Source organism: Scylla paramamosain, chromosome 4 (assembly GCF_035594125.1).
Source record: "Scylla paramamosain isolate STU-SP2022 chromosome 4, ASM3559412v1, whole genome shotgun sequence".
NCBI lineage: Eukaryota > Metazoa > Arthropoda > Malacostraca > Decapoda > Portunidae > Scylla > Scylla paramamosain.
In genome coordinates, this window is record NC_087154.1 from 27,979,527 (window position 1) to 28,001,451 (window position 21,925).

The following is a 21,925-nucleotide window of genomic DNA, read 5'->3' on the forward strand; positions in this document are numbered from 1 at the left end:
CTATCTCGATGAAACAAAGCGTTCCTACCTTCTATTTTTCCTGCACAATCTCCAGTTTCTCTCCCTTTCATCCTTGTCTTTCACTCGCACCGTTATTTTTTTCCCTTGCACCTCCCTTATGACCTATGCTCTCCATTCCCTTTTCTCTTCTACGCACCTCCCTCTGTCTCTGGATACCTTTACTCTGCATTCATTCTGTTCATCAACCTTTTCCTTTTCCCCCTTTCCATTTTCCTAGCTTGGTTCCCCCCTCTACTATCCTAGGTTTCTGTAGAGTATTTGGTTAAGGTTATCCCAACAGTTCTGATGGTATTTGTTTTTCCTTTTGTGTTCCGTTCAGCTCCTTACACCTTTGCTGGTCCGAGTCGTTTCTTAAAGTGTGTTGTTTAGTTTATCTTGATGACACAATTCTTTTCTTATCAGTCACTGTAATGGTGGTTTATGTGATTAGGTGCGAATTAGGAAGTTTAGTTTGATATAAAGTCGGTATGCTGTAAGTCTCTCTCTCTCTCTCTCTCTCTCTCTCTCTCTCTCTCTCTCTCTCTCTCTCTCTCTCTCTCTCTCTCTCTCTCTCTCTCTCTCTCTCTCTCTCTCTCATTTCCGTCGACCTTTATCTCTCGCGACCATCTCTTCCGACTCCCTCCCCTGTATTTTCTGCTTCATTTTCCGAAGGAGTGTTCCTCTTTTTTTCTTTCTTTTTTTTTTTTCCTTCCTCCTTTCCTGTTGCTTCTGACGCACTTGCTCGTTTCTCCTTCCCCTCCCTCCTCTCCTCCTCCCATCCTCCTCCTCTTTTATTCTTTCGTCCTTTCTCTCTCTCTCTCTCTCTCTCTCTCTCTCTCTCTCTCTCTCTCTCTCTCTCTCTCTCTCTCTCTCTCTCTCTCTCTCTCTCTCACTCACTTAAGTATGGTCGTTCTGTGTTTGTTCGACTCTCTTGGTTTGTTTGGGTTATACCTTTGGCACGTTTTAGAGGGTGGCCATACTTTTTTTTCCACCTCAGATAACTTTGTTTAGGTTCGTGCCGCCTGTGTTTTTGTTTGATTTCCTGTGCTTTATATGTTTCCCGTCTGTTTTTTCATTTTGTTTTGGTTTTTGACACTTCATTCTTATTTCGTGTTTTTCTTTTAAATAAAAGTTTCGTCTGTGATTAATTTTTTTAATTGGCTTTTATGAAATTTATTCGTTAGGTTTTGTGTTTGCATTATGTCTGCTTGCACCCTTTTCTTTTTCTTTTTTGTTTCATTGGTTTTGCTCACAGACTTAATCTCTTGTGGTTATGAGATACATCCTCCGATCCGCCCCTACCCTGTGTGCCTTGAGTTATGTGTGGGCAGGTGCTTGTGAATCGAGGAAAGGCCAGCTAGTCCTTGAGCTGGCTGCAAGAAGGTGATAGGGCGGGGTTTATGACTGCTTGGTAAGGCGCCTGTTTCCTTTGCGGTGTTGATTGTGAAAGTATGGTGCCGATAAGGTGATGATGACGTGAGTTGAAGGGTAACACTGGTGGCTGGTTGTTATTCATTAATGCGCTCGTAAGTGTGATTGTGAATGTATGATACTGATGTAATGAAACGACGTGAGTAAGAAAAGTATCGTTGCTCTTGTAAAGGTGCAGGAGTAGCAGAATTTTAAATGTGGCTGTAGTGAACGCATGGTGATAATGGTAGCGGTGACTGTGGCACTGACAGTGAATATGAGGAGGGGGATAGTAATGGTGGTAGTGGTAGTGGTGACATTGGGACATTGGCAGTGAATACAAGGAGGTGGGGACAGTGCTAGTAATAGTGGTGGTAAGGGTGGTAGTGGTGGGTGTGGCATTGGCAGTAAAGAAGAAGTGGGGAGAGTGTTGGTGGTGGTGGTAGTAGTAGTGGTGACAGTGACATTGACAGTGAATACAAAGAGGTGGGGAAGTGGCGGCGGTGGTGGTGGTGGGATCGATGTTGTCCGTTGGGTGAGTAAGAGAGAAAGGCAGGCAAGAAGAATGCAATCATAAATATAATAGCGATCACATCCCCAGCGGCAGGAAGCGCGTCAAGCAACTCGCCCAGCGCCACAACAACGCGCTAATGTTATGTCTCAATTCAAGTCCACAGCAGAAAATTGAAAAGCGTCCACACACATACACTCACAAAAATAAAACTACTGCAGCGGGAGATTGGATGAGGTTAATCTTATTTCGATTGCCATTTCCTTCCTCTCCCTCTTCTCCTCCCCCTTTCACTCTCACTGCACAAAATTATCTAAACTATCTAACTGTGATCCTCAAATGGCTTGTTGGAGTCTACGACACCCGCCCTTCCTGGGTGAGTATGTATGTCTGTGTGTGTGTGTATGTGTTGTAGGGAGGGGGTCATGGGTGAATGGTGTGGTTAGGTTAGGGTGGGAGAAACCTTCAGTAAGTTTTCGTAAAGTTTGGTGTGTATAAAGAATACAGGTTAAGAATACAGTACAATGTAACGAATGATTTTATGTTAACTGCACCGAAGAAATTTCCATCCACGAGAAGATTCCTCCATGGATATTTCAGCCCAAATAATTTCCTCTGTGATAGAATTTTCCCAGACTAAACCTAATCTAATTTAACATGAAGTCCAGTTTTTTTTTTAGGGTACTGTTGCATACACACATTTGTGATAAAATTCCCCTAAGCTTAATGGGTATAGGTAATTTTGGGGTACGATTGTATATAAATAAGTGTAACCTAATGTAAAGAAGACAGCTATTTTCGAGTCAGATTTCATCACGGGTGTAGGTGGGACATGTACAGTTGCGGACAAGTAGGTGTGGACGTCAGGTGTGGCTGTTTTTACCATTACACGTCAAGAAATGGCGGAATTTAATTTCATTGATGGGTTTGTATGCATAATTTCCCTCGTGTGTTTATCACTATAAATAATATTGTGCAATGGTTCTGCTGCACTGAGGGACTATTGTCTCTGCGCGTGCGATGTTGCCAGCATAGTTTCTCCCCATTCTGAATTTCTTCTAGTTCTCAAATATTTATTGCGATTTTTCTTTTTCTTTTATTTATTTATTTATTTATTTGTTTTATTTATTTATTTATTTATTTTTGTACTTGACCGTCAGCACCTTTTTTATTTTCACATTCTCGTCACGTCCTTTCTCTCACTTCTTTTGCCCTCCGACCTGAATTCACTCCACCTATTTTATTTACACAACTGGTGGCTGGAGAGAAAAATGAAAAAAAAAATAGAAACTGGTCAAGAGAGAGAGAGAGAGAGAGAGAGAGAGAGAGAGAGAGAGAGAGAGAGAGAGAGAGAGAGAGAGAGAGAGAGTAGATTGTGTCGAGTGGTAAACAAATTCTAGGACAGACAAGGAGACCTGCCTACGTGCCGTGCCCTAAACAGAAACACAGGGTGGGGGTGTTTTAATGTGCTTTTCCCAGGACGAGATGCGTTACTCCGCCCACCACCTGTCGACCTTTAGAAGTGCCTTGTTTTTGCAATTGACCCTCAGTGGTGAGTTCCGCGTTGGTGGCGTACGCATCTGGTTCGAGTGGAGTGTGGACGACTATAATACTCTCCTCCTCCTCCTCCTCCTCCTCCCATTACTTCCGCACTTCCATGTTGTCTTCCTTTTTCTTGATTTCCCATCTAGCCTTTCTTCTTCCCTCTATTGAATTCCCTTCCCGCTACATACGTTTTCTTTTCTTTCCTCTTTCACGTTCGCCTTATTAATATGTATGAACAGGAAGTACTTGTGTGTGTGTCTCTTTGTTCCACGACTGCTATTATCAAGGTGCATATCTTTAGTAGTTTATTTTCTTTTCTTTTTGTATGGAATTCCTTCTTTGTGCCTGATATCATTCCTTACATCTCCGAAATCCTAAGATGTTCTAGCTTAATTAAAATCAAAAAGTTATTTTGTTATTTTCTACTCGGTATTCCTTCTGTTGTGTTTCCTGTTATTCTATTAATCTCTTCAATCTTGACCTCTTCTTACTTAATTTGCTCACAGTCCTCACCTCCCTTCCCGCTTGTTCCATGAGACAGCTGGAGCGCGCCCACCTCCTGCATGACCTTCACTCCTGCCAAGTGAAGGGCAGTGTGGACGGGGAGGAGGAGGAGGAGGAGGAAGGAAGGGCTCACCCACGTCTCTTTATAAGCAGTCTCCTCCCTTTACACTCACTCTCATTCTCTCTCTCTCTCTCTCTCTCTCTCTCTCTCTCTCTCTCTCTCTCTCCTCTCCTCTCTCTCTCCTCTCTCTCTCTCTCTCTCTCTCTCTCTCTTCTACCTCTTTCTGACGTTTCAATTTGGCTCCAATTTGTGATCAATTCCCTGGAAGTTATTGTTTCTATTCAGATTTTTCCCTCGATTTTCCTTATTTTATTGTCCTGTACTTTATCTCCCCCACATTCCTTCCATTCACACAGTCTCCAGCCGTCGGCGGATTAACAAGTCCCTCAGACCCATTTTCTTCTATCCGCTGCCTAAACCGCTTGGAAAAAAAAATAGTGTTAAATCTTTTCTGTTCTGTCCACTCTTTGTGCCGTGACCCGTTGTCGTTTTTAATCCCCGATCGAGGCCCCAGTGGTAGTCTAGCATGACAGGCTTCCAATTCCGGCTAAATCACAACTTTTGAGACCAGAGATTGCCTTGAAGCGAAATATTATGGAAAGGGAAAGGGTTAACATTTATTCTGCTTCTGGTAACATTATTTTAAATCTCGCCTTCCTTCTCTCCCTTCTCCTTTTTCCTACCCGTCCGGTGTGCTTTCTCCTTTCTGAACTCAATCCTTATCCTCTCCTTCCTGCTTCCCCTCCGGTAGTGTGCCAGCCCATCGAGACTTGCAGACGCTGACGAGGTAGTGATAGGAATTCGCTGGGTGGTCTTGAGAATGCTGAGACGCTGATGGTCACCAGATTAGGAGTGATGAGGTGGTGGGAGTTTACTGGAATGACCTGCAGATGTGGTGGACTAACAGGAGGGAGATCAGACTGAGATGTTCGTTTAGTTGATGATATGAAGATAATTAAATGGGTGCTAATGGTGATTTGAAGTTCTTATCTCTTTTTCTTAAGGTATGATTGGATTGGGCGTTAAAATTGTAAAAGAGAACAAATATTAAAAAGAAATTGGTGATTCAGTCAGTAGTAGCCTCTTGGGTCAGAAATTAGGTCATGAATTTTTGTGTTTCTTATTTTCTTATACTAATTATAAAAGAAAAGAGTTAACCCAGAGTGATACGAGATGAGCAGGTATTGTTCTGTGGTCGTGAGGTTCAGTTTATCGACACACACACACACACACACACACACACACACACACACACACACACACACACACACACACACACACACACACACACACACACAGTGGTAGTAGTTTATTGAAAAAATCCCGCATACAAATTCCAGAGATTAATCATGTAGGTTTGCCCAACACCAACCCTTCACCCCTTTTCCCAAAAACACACACACACACACACACACACACACACACACACACACACACACACACACACACACACACACACACACACAGTCACTCCACAAATTAAGATGAATTGACATTCCAAACACGGCGTTACTTTTCTTTTGTCTCCAAATTTTATCATCATCACTCTCACTGCCCTGCGTCTCCCTAAAGAATTAAAAGCGAACCGGGAGGAGGAAAAACCTACCTTATTTCAAACACTGACTCACTGTCACCACACTAACATCCACTTAACATTCCCAGCAGGCGGAGGGGAGGGAAGGGGAGAAGCCATGAGTGCTTTCAGAATTATGAGTTACTAGTCGTGTAGCGTATTTGTCTGGGTGGAATTGATTAAGTAATCCTTTTCGCGCGTAATGTGGGTGGGTGTTAGTGGTTGAGGTAATGACGGTGTAGATGATGGCGGCGGGGCGTGTGGCATGCTGTTGGACGGATGGTGGCTGGTGATAAAGGTGATGGTGCCACTTAGTGTGATGAGTGCTGCAGGAGGAGGAGGAGGAGGAGGTGGTGGTGGTGGTGGTGGTGGTATGGCTGGTGACGGTAGTGGTGAAGATGTCGACAGCATTTGAAGTGGTAGTTACGTATAGAGAAGTGATTATAGTGCTGGTGAGTTTGAAGATGGTGATGATGATGCACTGGAGGAGAGTGAAGGATGTGCAGAAGTGAGATGAGGATAAATAGACACACAAATATTGACCACAAACATGGTAAAGTCTGTAAAATCTCACTACGTAAAAATAAATACCTACTCGAAATGCCGTACAAATACTGACAGTAAAATAATTATAGAATACGAGAGAGCAAGGAAAATATAACACACTCGCACTTACACAAAGAACATTAGAGTTAAAAGAATTCGCCTTTATACTGAAGACACAAAGTAAACAAACAAATAAATGCGAAAAATACTCCAGCATGGTCATACAAACTAAAACCTGCAGGCAGATACAATGAAATACAAAACCATCTAAATGCTACCCAGCCATGACGCCCCACTTTCCTGTTACTGATGCCGGGACTATGAACAACTTTTATTTACGCACATCAAAAGTAAACACGCTGCCATACTTCTCACGCAGCGCTGCAGTTGTTTGTTTGTTTAACTTTCAGCGCAGCGATCCGATGCGTGCTGCAGCCGGGAAGGGCGTGGGCAGGTGCGAGGGTGGCGGGGGAGTAGGGTAGGACGTGCCCCGAGTCATGGATTACGAGGTGTTGTGTTCGCTTCCATCACCTGTGTACTGCGGCAGTCTCACATTTTGTCTTTTAACTGTTGCATTACAGTGTGTTGCTGGAGAGTCTTGATGTGTGGCGCTGTGTGTCTCTGTTGACGTTACTGTGGTGGATTAAAATCTGTCAGTTAGTTAATCAGTCAGTCCATCAACATCTGTGAGTAATTTTTCTGAAGTTCAAGAACAAAACATCACTTTAAATATTCATATCACTGGTTAAGGTAACATTCGGTTACGTTTTTTAATTTTTTTATTCCAGTATAGACTTATTTTCCATAGACTGTTTGAACAACATTTTTCGCCAGCTGTGTTTATTACTGTTATTATATATACAATTTTTACATTCTGTAATAATATGGTTGAGTAACAATATTAATAATGCCGTAAACACTCAGCTTTAAGTGCACGTAACTTTTGCTAATGTAGCTTTTATTAAAGTATTAGAGAGAGAGAGAGAGAGAGAGAGAGAGAGAGAGAGAGAGAGAGAGAGAGAGAGAGAGAGAGAGAGAGAGAGAGAGAGAATTTTTAGGTCAGTAAGTGGGATGAGGTGACAAGCATGCGGACAGACTACCTCCACAATCACCAGCTTATGGCCCCTCGAGGTCGGACATTATCACGGCTCTACTAAGTATGGTTAGGCCTGGCAGAAGGTTTACGTGCGCCGAGATGTGGTGGTGATGATGGTGATTGTGGTAGTGAAGGCGGGTCTTAAGCACCTCATTTTCAAGCATTTCAGCGTTTTACCTCGACTGCTTTTAACAAATTCAAGTGGGAGTTAAATGACCTTTCAAGGATGTTTTCATGAGTGTAGTGATAGTTTAAGGAGGAATCTGCTTCTAATAGGAAAAATATCCATAAGTATTTGATTAATCATCTCTAGTGTTTTGGGAATAGTCCTTATGAAGCACTAAAGCGTTTCAAAATACAGACTTGAAATGTAATATAAAGTTCATATGATGCGAAGTAAGCAAGGCTCGTACTTTGGCCTCCTTAACATAGTATGGGGTAAAGTGCCGACGCTCCTTATCAACTGAAATGCGGCCAAATATCCTTGACACTCACCCCACTCATATTCTTCCCCATCATAGACCTCCCATCCCTGACACTTTTCCACACTGATATTCTTCCCTATCAGACTCCCCCTGAACATATCCCCCTTGATCCCAGGGTACCCACCGCAAGGACAGACGAGAAAAGACGTCTCACTACACCACTGGGCTGTAGTGACGCTCAGTGCAGTAATGGAAAGCGAGAGACAGATTCGTAGTGGATCGTTCCCTGGCCCAGAATCACTCAATATCTTCCCGCCGAACCGGATGAGGCGTTCCTGACATCCCATCAAACAGGAATTTCGTTAACTTAAAATTCGGAACTTCGTCTCACTAACTCCCTAAACCTGCTTACCTGTGATCTATTTATTTCGTCCCACGCCTTACCGCCTCAACTCTCTCTCTCTCTCTCTCTCTCTCTCTCTCTCTCTCTCTCTCTCTCTCTCTCTCTCTCTCTCTCTCTCTCTCTCTCTCTCTCACACACACACACACACACGCACACACACACACAGGCCATCTTTTCTAGCGGTGGCCACAGCCGACACACAGCAAAGTGCCCTCCCCTGCCACTCGCTGTCACTCTTTTTTTAATCGAATGAGTTTGAAAAGTGACAGGCGGAGTGTGTCCACGTCGTCAGCCTGTGATTGGATGAGCCTCTTGTAGCTTCTTGTGGGGTTGTTTTCAAGTTTCCTTTTTTGTTTCAAGGATTTTTTATATTTTCATTTTCTTTATAGTTTGTGGGTAAGAACGAATTGTAAGGTAAGTATTTTATTTCCCATGGTTTTCTCCGTTGATGCTTTTCTCGAATAGTGAGCGGGGTTAAATAAATCTCCTTTGATATTAAGCCGCCTGTGAGGTGTAATTCAAGCCGCGGGAGCCTCCTCGGGGAAGGAGCTGTGGTCCCTCCAAGGCCATGACAGACTCGTGACATCGGAGGGACGCTGAGCAACACCAACTCCATTGTATGCCTCACAAACAAACCACTTCCCTCCGCGAGTTTGTGAGTTCAGATACAGAAATAGAATCGAGAAGCAATCACATGTTGGGGAGGTTTTGCCTTTGTATACCAACCAGTTGCCTTGATCGACCGTTCCGACCACGGTGCTGAGGTGAAGTTATTCATTCCTGAGTCTCGCACGCCACGTCATTCATATTATATGAGTAAGGATAAAAAAAAATGATATTTGAAATAACGGTGCCTGTCAATATGTATCCACTTGACCATATACACTCAGTTTGTGCGATGGTGGTGCAGCAATGAGTGGGTTGGTGGCGGCTTGCATCGCCTCTTTGTCAGGATTTGTTGTCCCATTAAGAGTCCCACACCATATCTTTTCAAACACTCCCTCACGGGAAGGGTGTTTGACTGCAGTGAGCCCCGCTTAGCATTCCGGTGATGGCAAACCCTTCATCATGAGTGAAGTTTTCCTCGCCTCACTTCGCTCTCCTTTACACCTCTTCCGCCCCTCTACCCCCCAGCACCCCTCATTCCCCTAAGCCTTGCCAGCGATGCCAGGTATCAGCGTCACGTCACGCACCACATTTTCTCCCCATTACCGTCTGTTTCCCCGCGATACAAGCGAGAACTGCCCTCTTAGGATTCCGGGAGAAAAAATCGGATATGAGAACAAACTGCCATGAGCGGCGCGGAGGTGTGGAGTGCGGCGCTGCTGTCCTCGGGCGCATTTATGGTTTACTCTTTAAAGGTGAAAGTCTGTGCTCTGCAGCAGTGTTCGTCAGTTCTGTATATTTCAACATTATATTCGAGGAGATTCAGGGAAAGTAAATAAAACTCTCTACCCATGCGTACAGGTGGGGCGTGGCTCCCTGCCCGGCCCGTGACACCTGCCAAACGGGAGGGAGCGCCGAATACTTCATTTTTTTTACGAGTTACCTTCGTTTGATGAGAAAGAAGACTAATATTTGTGACGCAGCTGGGAGTTGTCACACCTCATCACCGCCACCCTTATCTCGGCGGGTGATGCATAGCTGGACTAATATTGACTCCCGAGTCCGTGCGTCGGTTAACTATTGATGTGACGGTGACGGTCTTCGCTTGTAGTCACTGTGTGTTACGCTTTAACTGTCTGTGTGCTGTGATAGACTGTGCTCTCTGTACGCACCATCATCTTTAACGAACACTCTTTAATAATTTTTCATGCCGTGTTTTGTGGCGTTATCATACCGCAGCGCTGCCTATCATGATGCTGTATGCTGGGGGTTCTTTCTATGCTTCCATCATCCGCTAAATGCTGCAGCTAGATTTTCCCTGCTTGCACTCTGCCTCATGGTATTTATCTGCACTTACTGCTGAACGAGGTCGAGGACGAGGGGGCGTAAGTAGGTATTAGAGGAGAACGAGGCCAAGTGAGTGTCGATAGGTGTAAGGATGAGGGAGAGTTGGGAGGGGATGAGAAGGGAATGTCCATGGGTGGTGAAGGTGTCAGTGAGTGGGGTATGAGGAAGGAGGGGGAAATACTAGTTAAGAATGAGGGATGTTGGTTGGGGGTTGGTGGGTGAGTGGGATGGGGGTCTCCTCTTTGGGTGGCTGGTGAAGGTTACTTGATAAGGGAGGATGGAGAGTGGTGGGTGGTGGGTGTTATGGAGGGAGGAGGTCAGGGATGGTTCGTACAGCTGCACGGGAGACGAGGCGAGGCGAGGCTGAGCTTGGGTGGTGATGAAAGTTTGTTTGATGACCTTTTCGCTGTCGCCGTCGCCGTTTTAATTTGTTTTGTATGAGGACAGCCGTCTCGATTACATTTCAGTAGGTATGTTGCATTAAGTTAGGTTGACTATGTATGTCTTTCCATTTGTTTCTATCCGTCTATCTATTTAACAGTCTATATCTATCTATCTACCTACCTATCCATCTATCTCTCTGGCTGTCTATCTATCTGTTTACATACCCATCTATCTGTCTATGTATGCTTTCCATTTGTTTCTATCCGTTTATCTATTTAATTACCTATATCTAACTACTTGCCTATCTGTCTGTCTATCTATATATCTATCTATCTATCCATCTGTCTCTCTAGCTGTCTGTCTATGTATATCTATTTACCTATATCCATTTATCTATCTATTTTTTACCTATCCATCTATCTGTCTAGCTCTATCTCTTTGTGGGTAAAAACACCTTTGTTTACTTGTCGGTCTTCTTCTCTTCACGCCTGTCATGTCAGTCACATTTCTCCCTTTTCACATTTTTTTACAAGTTCTGTTTTCCTCTCCCTTCCTGTCATTCTTTTTATCTGTTTTTTTTTCCTTCTTCCGGTTTCGTTTTTATGGAAGTTGAGTTTTGTATATCCGTTTCTCTTTGTGTACTCAATTAAAATGATCAGCGTATTTATTGAATTTCAGTGCGCAGGAAGCAGGATTTGATTAACGCTTCTGCTTCTGATTTCCTGTGCCGTGATATCGTTTCTGCTTCCTGCGTGTGCTAAACAAGATTCTTGTATTTGCTCTTTAAATAAATAATAAGTCATCATAACTCCTTGTCAAGTTTTCTCTCTCAACTTTCTTCGTTACTTTTTATGACGTCTTCTCTCTGTATGTTGACTTATCTTTTTTTTTTTTATCTGTGTATCTGTCTGTCTGTTTCTCGTCGAATTTAAATGTGCTGCTCCTTCTCTAAATTGGAATTATATATTTAAATGTCATCGCTCATTTATCCCGTCATTCTCTTTGTCAATGTCCTGCAATGTGTGGTCTGTCTCTTGCCTGCTTATCTGTCCGTCTGAATGCTCTCTCTCTCTCTCTCTCTCTCTCTCTCTCTCTCTCTCTCTCTCTCTCTCTCTCTCTCTCTCTCTCTCTCTCTCTCTCTCTCTCTCTCTCTCTCTCTCTCTCAGCCAGTTCTCACCACTCGTCCTCATTTGTCATGATCAACGCTGCTTATCCCTCCTCTCACACCCCCACCCATCAAACACCTCACCCTCTCTAGCCCTCCATCCATCCATCCCCTCCCTCATCTCCATCTCCCCCGTTTTTAACCCGTCCCTCCATTACACCTCCGCGCCCTCTCACCCATCGCTGCTGCCCTCTCCCTTTCATCACTGTTTTCTTTGCTTTCTCCCCTTCAGTTTAGCGCTGGACTGCCACTAGGGTTGTCATCGGCCGGCGTGGATTGCCCCTGTGTACTGGTGGCCTACATCTGCACACAGGGAAAACACGGGCCTTCCTCTTTGATGGCGTTCTGTATACATGCGTGTTTTGCTTGTGTATAGTTTGAGTTTTATGTATAGTTGGGGAGGGTTCGGGGGAGAGAGAGAGAGAGAGAGAGAGAGAGAGAGAGAGAGAGAGAGAGAGAGAGAGAGAGAGAGAGAGAGAGAGAGAGAGAGAGAGAGAGCAAACAAGCAAAGGTACAGGATGAAAGCTAGAGGGGGGAAGCACAAGTCATGGAAGGTAAAAGTGTTATTGTTATTACTGCTGCTGTTGCTTCTGTTAACGGAAGGCAAAGGAACATGAAGGAAGAAGAAACCGCAGCAGATATGTTGGCTCGTATTTTTTTTTCTCCCCAGCTGCACGTCATTCTTAAACTAAATTTGTGTACCTACTTTTTATCCACGTACAATCTGAGTTCGCTAGTGTCACTGGGTACTTTGTTCAGTAAGGGGGGGGAGGGTGCAGGCGGGCAGGTAGCATGCCGTACTTAAGTTGATAAAGAAGGGCAGGGGATGGGAGGGGAGGCAGCGGTCAAGGGGAGAGGGGGTCAAGAGGGAGGGAGAGGGTGGGAGTTAAGAGTAGGCGATCTAAAGTGAGCTTCATTAAGTGGGTGAAGGTTGCGTTGCGCTATGCAGGTCGTGTCGGCATTGTGCTTTTTTTTTTTTTTTTTTTGTAGGTTGATTTCAATAAGTATACGTTATCCATTGTGGTAATTTTTTTTGGGGGGGGATTAGTAATTATGTTGTGAACCATTTGAGGTGCGTGTAATGGTTTGTTCACTATTATAGCATCCTCCTGTGGTAATTGGATTCTCGTTATTGAGACAACTTTTCATTTCAAAACTAGAATTTTCTCAGCTTTGTTGCATGGACTACTAACAATGCAGTGCACCTCTCAAGAACAACCAGTATTGAATATCATGGGAAGTAAATACAAAAAAACAAGCTTCTCTTAACAGGTAAGATTAAATTTATTATAGGTGTCAAAATGTTTGAATGGTTTTGTTTTATATCTGAAACAAAAAACTATCGTAACAACTATTCTTGCCACAAAACAAAGAGGAACTCAGTGCAAGGAATAACGGAGTGGCGGTGAATTGTAATGCCGGGAAGTGTCCTACAGGCGTGTCGTCGAATAAATTTCTCACTGCAGAGCATCGTCACGAGGTTTTAACGTCAACAAAAATCCTTTACTTTTAAACATAAGTGGAAATTAATTCAAATGAAATTTGCTGTTAGCAACTTTAATTAACAAGATTATGCTGCGGTCACCAGTGTCTGATACCAAGCAGCAATAATTATACCCTGCGCCATTGCTAATCCTGAAGAAATGGACTCAACACGACAATTTATGTATTTGTCATTAATAGATTAGTTAGAGGAGAATGTTTTTATTTATTTATTTATTTATTTTATTTATTCGTATTTTTTTTTTTACAGACGCGTATGCTGCGTGTAGGTTGCATCAGTCTTGTTTGTTAGGTTCATTACAGGACGAATCTCATGAAACTCAATAACATTTCAACCTCAGATAAAAAAAACTATTTTGTCGCCTCATGCATAGAGTAAGACTGTCGTGGATGTATTGTAAATAAGTCTGTACTTTAGTTGTTTTCAGTGTTTTAAATTCGTAGGTAGTGTAATAATGTTGGGTGGTGGGCAGTGAAAGAGCAGCTCTGGACCACAGGGCTCTGGTACTGTCTTTGTGGTTTGCGACTTGGAGTTTTTGTGAAGCACTGCGCCGCGTGACGTCCGTTTCCGCCAGTTTAGCGCGCAGGAGGTCGAGTGGTTGGTCTCCACTCTTGGGTTGATCGTCCAGCTTGTCACGCGAACAACTCTCAGCATTACATCCGGCCGGTAATGGGCCCTCGTGGAGCCACTCGTTTCTTGTGGTGGTGGAAGTATTTTTCTGTTGCCATATAATCCCCCGTCCCTCACTGCCCCGCCCTCCTCCGAACCAGCAGCTGTTCTCCCTGTTTTTGCCTGCCGTCCTGCTCTCACGGCCCCGGGGACTTGCCGTTTGTCATCCTGTAGTGTCACGTTTACAGGGTTGCGTACACCAAGATAACTCTTAACTCGTTCAATTTCCTCTTGTCGTCTTCATTGCCCTGCAGTCTCAGGTTACGAGTACATGTTGTCTAAAGATTGTCCTTTGCAACTTCTAATAGTATACGAGATGGAATTAGGTTTATATTTGGCACCAATAAGGCCAGGTGTAAATTTTCTTATCCGATAACTTTGACAACTCCTTTACATGTTGTCATTTCCCAAGTAGTGACGGCGCCTACTTATGTCTGGCTCTCCTTGGTGTTTGGTTACGTGCCTCAGCCTCTTTTTTCTTTAACTGTCGGTGATGCCAGTGGGTGAGGGAAGCCACCGCCACACACCACACGCAGACATTTAGTTCCGAGTCGTGTGGTGACTGTGTGCCGTGGAGAATGGAGTGTTCAGGCTAATATTGCATCTTGAACTCAAATTATTCTATATTATGCGGTACGTTCCCTTTTACCTTTAGATAAAAGCATAGGGGGAATAAATTCCATGTTCCTGTTTTTGTTTTCATTAATGCTTGAGGGCGCGAGTCACTGAGGGCCACGCGTGACCCTCGGGCGTTCGGGTGCACCAGTGAAGGATAGGACGTGGGCTTACCATGCTTATCTGATGCAGGATATTCTGGACACTGAGCGGCGACCTTGCACACGCCCTACCTCGCTAAGGCTCATTGTCAGGCTGGGGCGAAGGTGTGATAAAGAATGGGGTGATGTAGGATGATATGGATCAGATAGAGAGAGAGAGAGAGAGAGAGAGAGAGAGAGAGAGAGAGAGAGAGAGAGGAGAGAGAGAGAGAGAGAGAGAGTTTGTAATGGTGATAAAAGGGACGCAGCAGAGAGCGAAATGGGGACTCGTACTCGTAGGTTAAGGAAGAATGATCAAGAGGCGTGGTGGAGGGACGTGGGAAAGCGGGGCATGGGAACGCCGGGGAGGAAGCAGTAAGCGGCTCCGTTCCTCCAATCATGCAGTAGTTTGCATCAGTGTGAGGAGACTTATTGTGTTCTGTGTCGAGTATCTCTTGTGTTGCCTGTGTTGCGAAGACTACACTTTAGTCTCATGGTGTTGGTTACAAACGAGGATTATAGCATGAAGCTCTGTAATTCTGTAATGCAATTCAGGCGATAGTGTATTGTCTTGCAAAAGCAAACAAAATGGAAGGGAGCGAAATTTCTAGTGTCGTTTAATAGTCGTGAGTCAGTGCACATGGTTGTCTGCGGTTTATTTAGTGTGTCGCTGATGACGTGGATGGCTGGGAGGAGCAGTTTGTGGTTGGAATGATGTGGAGTGTAGGGCGTGACTGGAGAGTGAGGGTGGGGACGAGGGCGAGGCTTATCAAGGTTGTGGTGGTGGAGGGCGGCGGGCTGGTGCGTCCTTGGTTGGAGCTGTGTGGTGGAGGCAGGGTGCGGCGGTGCTTGATGAGGGAGAAGGCGCAGGTGGTGGGATGTTCGAGGAATGGACCAAAATTTAAGTTTATGTGATGAAGGTGGCGGTGGAAACGAACGAGATGATAGGGGGATAGATTAGGAGTGACTCGGGAAGCTTGTGGGGTGTATTCGTACTGTGGTGGTGGTAGTGATGGTGGTGGTGATAAGACCTGAAATGGATGTGGAACAGTGAAGATGAAGGTTTAGGATTAGGTGGATGCAGTGTGAAATATTACAACTGATGTGGCATAAAAAGTCACACTCAGTTGTCCTTCCTCTCACATTTCCTTTCTTGTCTTCGTCACGCCTTCCTTTCATTCCTCTTCAGATCACTTGCAGTCCTTTTCACTTCTCCATCTGCTGCTACTCACTCTTCTCACACCACATACTGCCACTCTCCCCTGCTTGTGTTTTTACGGACATTCAAAAGTCTCTTGTAAGAGTGAAAAAGTGTCCTCCTAATACCCCTGAACTGACACTACCGTAACTTCCCAAGCTGTAAAACCTCCCTTTTATTCACTGTTTGCCTCAGACTGCAGCAAGATTGTAACTTGAAATTGTTCAATAACGAGATCAATAATGAGGATGTAAACTAATGAAATAGTGGGCAGCCCTCCGGACTCCAGCCCTTCCGTTACAATCACAAATTGCAAGAAAAATAGGCTAATATTTTCTCGCTTGCCCGATTGTGATTAATGCCTCCAAGAATCGCTTCGCATCGGCACTCATGAAGGCGATTAAAGACCGGTGCTTGTGCAAGTTCTTTTGAGCGATGTGAGCTGCGTTGCTGACTCATTAGAGAGGAGAGGAGAGAGAGAGGAGAGAGACGAGAGGAGAGAGCAGAGAGAGAGGAGAGAGAGAGTGAGAGAGAGAGAGAGAGAGAGAGGAGAGAGAGAGAATTAGGCAGGCATCTCATAAATAAACCACGACAAATAGACAGACATGTAATTCTACGAGCAGGTACAAAATCATGTTTGCATGACAGTCAGCGTGAGAACCTCATGCGTAAGAATAAGAGTTGCGTCTGGAAGTGAGCAAAATTATTCTGAAGTGTGACAAGAGGTAGGAGTGGAGAGGAAGGAGCTAGAAATCTAATAGGTACAGGAGTGTTATATATATAACATTAGTACTGTTTAGCTACAATTGCATTAAGCATATTGTGGTTTCGTCATAAGCTACGATGTTCTTGGTCTTCGACATACGAAATGCTCAATGTTCATACACTTTCGACTGTCACTTTGATTCTTACATAAATAGAACAGCACAGCCAGCAATAATAGGAACCTTCATCATTTTAGTGCCCGAAGAAAAGACTGGAACGGAGAGAGAGAGATGAGATGAGGACATGGTTGGGTAGGGGGGCATTGGATGGCAGAAAAGGGAAGAGGAAAGGAAGGGCGAGGAAGAGAAGGGAGACTGACAACAGCCACGAGTGTGTTGACGGATGCTCGGGATGTAAAAGCCAAACCCTGAATCCTGCCCAACAAAAAACGGTTAAAGCTTTACTTTCACTGGTGGGTGAATCAACTCTTGTATCGCATCGCCTGGCGGGAGGATGTTGTCTGGGCCTTTCTGTTAGTGTTATGTCTGTCAATCTCGCGCGTTCGTCTCCCCTCACAGGCCTTGCCTCATGCAGCCTGCTGCTTGTCTGCAACTCTGCTTTGTCCTCCCTGCAGCTGCGGTGTCGCCCCTCTCATGAGCGCCGCGTCTACCAGTCCTTGCACGAGAGGAGGAATATGCTGTTTGTATCATTGGCTGAACTTCTCGAAATGTTGGAAGGGATGAATCTTTCTTGGATTAAACTTCCTCAACTTGTGAATTACTCGCGCCACTCAGGGATTTATCTTGGGGATGAATAAGATTTCTGGGAGAAGTACAAAGTTTGGTAGGAAGTTGCCCGACGCCAATCCCCAGATCACGGCGTAACTCCTGCAGCATCGTTTTTAAATCGATTGAAGCTAATAATGCAAAGTTTGAGACTAAATTCATCACGAGGCGGGGCGTAATTCACAGGCATTATTCAAGGCTGCCATGTGTTGCCTTAGTTAGCTTCGGGATTTAGTGAGTGCAGCAGAAAGTCACTGGACTCTTGGTGCGTCTGTAAACAATTAGCGTTTATTTAGGTGCTCTGTTGGTGTGCATTTCATTCTTTTTTTTTTTTTATCGTCCTTGCTGATCTCTTTGTTATTTTAGGTGTGCGTAAAATTTATATATATATATATATATATATATATATATATATATATATATATATATATATATATATATATTTTTAATTTCCCAGTGCACCGGTGAGAAATCTGAGAACACAAGCTAGATTATATATCAAATAGAATGCAGGAACAGTAAAGATTAAATGTAGTGAGCAGGAGCACCACACTTTTACCTTATTTACGATGCATTAAATTGTCGAGGGGTGAAACGCAATAAACGCAGGAACACGGCACATCAGATCAGCTGGGATGGGGTGCTGAGTGCTCGGCGAGGCGGCGGCGAGCACATCCCCCGCCCTTTTACAGTGCTACCCCACATTTTGTTTGCGTTCTTTTCCTCTCTCTCTCTCTCTCTCTCTCTCTCTCTCTCTCTCTCTCTCTCTCTCTCTCTCTCTCTCTCTCTCTCTCTCTCTCTCTCACCATCTGTTTCCCTTCATTCCACCATTCAGTGAATTTTTTCTTAGCTCGTATTTCTCTCTCTCTCTCTCTCTCTCTCTCTCTCTCTCTCTCTCTCTCTCTCTCTCTCTCTCTCTCTCTCTCTCTCTCTCTCTCTCTCTCTCTCTCGTCCATTCACTTCTTTTTATTGCTTGTCACACGTCATGTCATTTTGTCACGCCTTATCCCCTCGTCTCTCATCGTCCCAGTGTTGTCAGGCGGCAAGGCATCCATCAGCACCCCATGACCGTCTCCCGCGTCTTCCACGCCCCGCGGCTCACTGTGTACTTAGGTGATAGAATGAACTCTGGGCTTTCTCTCTTTATTTGTACTTTACTCGTACCGTCTTTGCCTCCCACAGTTCTCGCCACTCATCTCTGTCACGCATTCTTGCTCTTCAGAAATGCACGGTCGTCTTGTTTACTCATCACATGAAACTATCACGCCCAGTTTTATGGGGCTACGCAGATCAGTTACGTATTTTATATATGCACAAAGTTGCTTGGCGCCCACACGTGTTTTGCATATTGCGTCTCTTACTCTTATCAGCATGATACTCGCACAGTACTTGACGAGCCATGCGTGCAATATATACAATATGAATTTCTCTCTCTCTCTCTCTCTCTCTCTCTCTCTCTCTCTCTCTCTCTCTCTCTCTCTCTCTCTCTCTCTCTCTCTCTCTCTCTACCCACTCACACAGTGCCCATTGACTCTCCATAGGCAGCTGTGGTAATGTTGACTGTAATTGTTTATAGTTATGTTTATAGTATTTTTTGGGGTGGGGCTTGGAGGAGGGTTTGAGGGGTGGAATGGTTTTGCATTATACTATATGCGTATAGGTAAGCGAGCTGAAATCCTTTTGTGGAGTAGAGCATATTTGGTAGAGAGAAAGTAATGTTGAACGACGTCAGAAACCTGAAGAGTATGTATGTCGCTGCACTGATTTGGAGTTCATACGTGTAGGGAGTGGAAAGATTGAGCTTGGCAGGCAGAGCGTCCTGCATGTGGTGCAAGGTGGGTGAGCCGGGCTGGCCTCGACCCTGGCTGGGGGAAAACGGCTTCTCATCTCACGGAGCATCCAAGGTTAATATGAGAGCAAAATCCTCGGCGTTGTGCACCAGCGTCTTTGCTGCGTTGCCACATTATATGCGTGCCGTGAAAGCTTAAAGTATTTTTGCCGTTGGCATGGTCCCCTTGACCGGGTGAGCGGCAACAGTGTGTTACGCCCACTGCCGCTGGCGGAAGGTGGGCAACCCGCGTCTCTCCGCTCACTGACACCTGACCTACGCCGCCCGCCATCTGGAGACCACGAGGGTGGCTGGGCAGTGCACACAGGAGTGGTGGTGATGGGATGAGGATGGTTCCATAACTGACACATTAAATAGTATCATTAGAAGGTCTTGGTAAATCCAAGTGATGGTGGCCGCTGCTGCCTGTGCCCAGGACACATTGCTGGTCGCCGCCCCGCGCATGCCTCACCTGGTCGGTGCACAGCGGCGAGGGTAGAAAGGTGGCTAGCATGAGCAACGGCTAATGACTCGCTGGATTTGCTACCATAATACTGCTGCTGCTAGTGCTGCTGTTGCTGCTGCTGCTGCTGCTGTTGCTGCTGTTGCTGCTGCTGCCGCCGGTATTGCTCTTTAATGACCCAGACTAAGGCTTTCTATTTTGCCTGCATTACCTTATCGAGAGTCGAAGGAAGACATGTGTATAAGGAAGCTGTCAGTATGCATGTATCATCTAAAGATAAATGGAAAGAAAAGCTGTCAGGCTGCCCCTAGCACCTCAGGAAGCTCGCAAGCTTTTCGTCGAGTTGTATCTATGCTTGACGCGTCATTGTTGGAAATAAATTAAGTTAATAAAAACAAATATGTATGGATATGGCTCCCAGCACTGTTATGACACAAAGTAGGATGGAAAAGTTACAAAAGCACCAAAAACGAAAGACAATCAATGTCTTTCATGGGAAAGAGAACAAAGGAGAGAGTAAACTACTCAGATGCTTTGGTTCACCTCGAGGCGACACAGGCGACTGCCATCACCTCGGGAGCCGCGGGCACCCAAGGCAGCGTGGGGTAACCGTCCTGCTGCTCGCCTGTTTCTCCCCGCGGCGCTTTAGGATGGGAGTAGCGGATGGGGAATAAGCGAGTATACATCTCTTCTTTATGTCTGTAGTTTTGTTCCTTCTTTATTTTTTTTTCCACAGCGGCATAATGAGATTAGTTTTATTTTTTTGAACTTGCTTAACCACTTACAGAGAAAGACAAGTTTTCTGAATATTGGTTTCGAGTATTTTTTTATTAAATTATCTCGCAAAGGAAAGTGCGCTGTAAGATTAAAATGGATTTCTCTCTCAGTTAAATTTCTTCCTCTAATGCGAGCCGAAGCAGCCAACTAATGAAATTTTCTCTAATTCCCCAGGTCGGGCGAGGCGGCTCCACACCATCGGTAAGTACCTGCGTCTGTCTGCTTGTGTCTGTCTGTGTGTGTGTAAATAACAATACAACCATTATTTTCTTAACCGTGTTATTTCCCGAGACACTGTGCCGCAACTTGTAGCTGTGTTTTATGTTTAGAGACGCAACCTTCAAAGACTTGTATTCTCGTGACGCTTGAAACCGCACTGCTGCATAAGGTTAAAGTAACACGCGGATCATTTACAACCATTAATTAGAATGAGAGAGAGAGAGAGAGAGAGAGAGAGAGAGAGAGAGAGAGAGAGAGAGAGAGAGAGAGAGAGAGAGAGAGAGAGAGAGAGAGAGAGAGATATTGTTCTTCAGAGGGTGAAATTGTAAATCTTTGCTGAAGGAGTAACTGTATAACTGAAGCGCCTAGTGATATAATATCAATGCTCTATAGCTATTTTGGCTCCATTCAGTCACGCCAGTTCACTGCGGACTGGAAATCTAAGAAGGAATATAGGAAGCCGAGGGTCAGGTTACGACGGTGTTGTGGGAGATATTGACAAATGAAGGTCGCCACCGCAGCCTGGGCCACGTCACCATGGCTGTGTTTTCCTGTCTATGCTTGCAGTCTGCCAAGTACTGGGCATGACTGGTTTGCTTCACTGTGAAGGAGAGACTCATCCCTTTTGCTTGTGAACCTGATGTGCGCACAAGAACATAAGCCTTAAGGAACGGCAGAAGTTGTTTAATTAAAGAAATTTATATGAACTTGGAAAGGGATGAGTTGGCAGATAGCTGCGCCGCGTGTGAACAAAGAAACAAGGAGCCGCTCGGGGCCACCCACACAAGGCGTCACGGATGAAAATAACCCTGGAGCGTCGTGGTCACCTGACGCACCGCCGCTTAGATCTCACCTCACTCGCTCGCTTACCTTTATATGTTAAGACTTATGGTCCTATTGGCCTATATGGCTGTGTGTCATCCACCTTGTTGGCGTGTGTTGCGGTGCCCCTTGATGTAAGTGCCGGGTGTGGGCGTGGCGGTCAGGGAGCTCCACCGTTGGCACATGTTACTGTCTGACGCCACGAACGAAAAGGTAAACTGATTTAACTTGTGCATCAAAACTCTCCTCAGAAGTGGAGTAGCTAATGCCAAGGATATATTTAGCTTTTAGTCTCAACCTTAGTAAGCCTGCGATTAATTATGCAATTAATTAATTGCTTGATGTTTTATATTACTGAATCAGTGACGAGTGGTGTTGCTTCTTCGGCTGACGTCACATGATAGAAGAACGGTACGGTGTGACTGAGGGGAGAGAGAGCCACCTCGGGAACACCCACCAACACGGGGAAGTGGGCGCGGAGTGTCGGTGGTTATAGTAGTTTACAACCACTAGGTCAGCAGAGCCAAGGAAGTTCAATATTTTCCTGATAAACGGAAAGCAGCTACACCGAGAAAGGATGTAAATTTAGGGAGAGAAATTCGTTGTGAGTCTTTTATCAGCTTA

The 21,925-nt window shown here is 44.9% G+C and overlaps 1 protein-coding gene across 6 annotated transcripts in view; it reads left to right on the plus strand.

Annotated features, from left to right (window-relative positions):
- LOC135099942 (CD151 antigen-like) overlaps nucleotides 1–21,925 on the plus strand; it is a 203,833-nt gene that overhangs the window by 9,118 nt on the left and 172,790 nt on the right. For all 6 annotated transcript variants that reach the window (XM_064002673.1, XM_064002674.1, XM_064002671.1 and 3 more), the window contains exon 2: nucleotides 20,435–20,461. The gene's annotated coding sequence lies outside the window, so the exon portion shown is untranslated. The remainder of the gene's footprint in view (nucleotides 1–20,434; nucleotides 20,462–21,925) is intronic.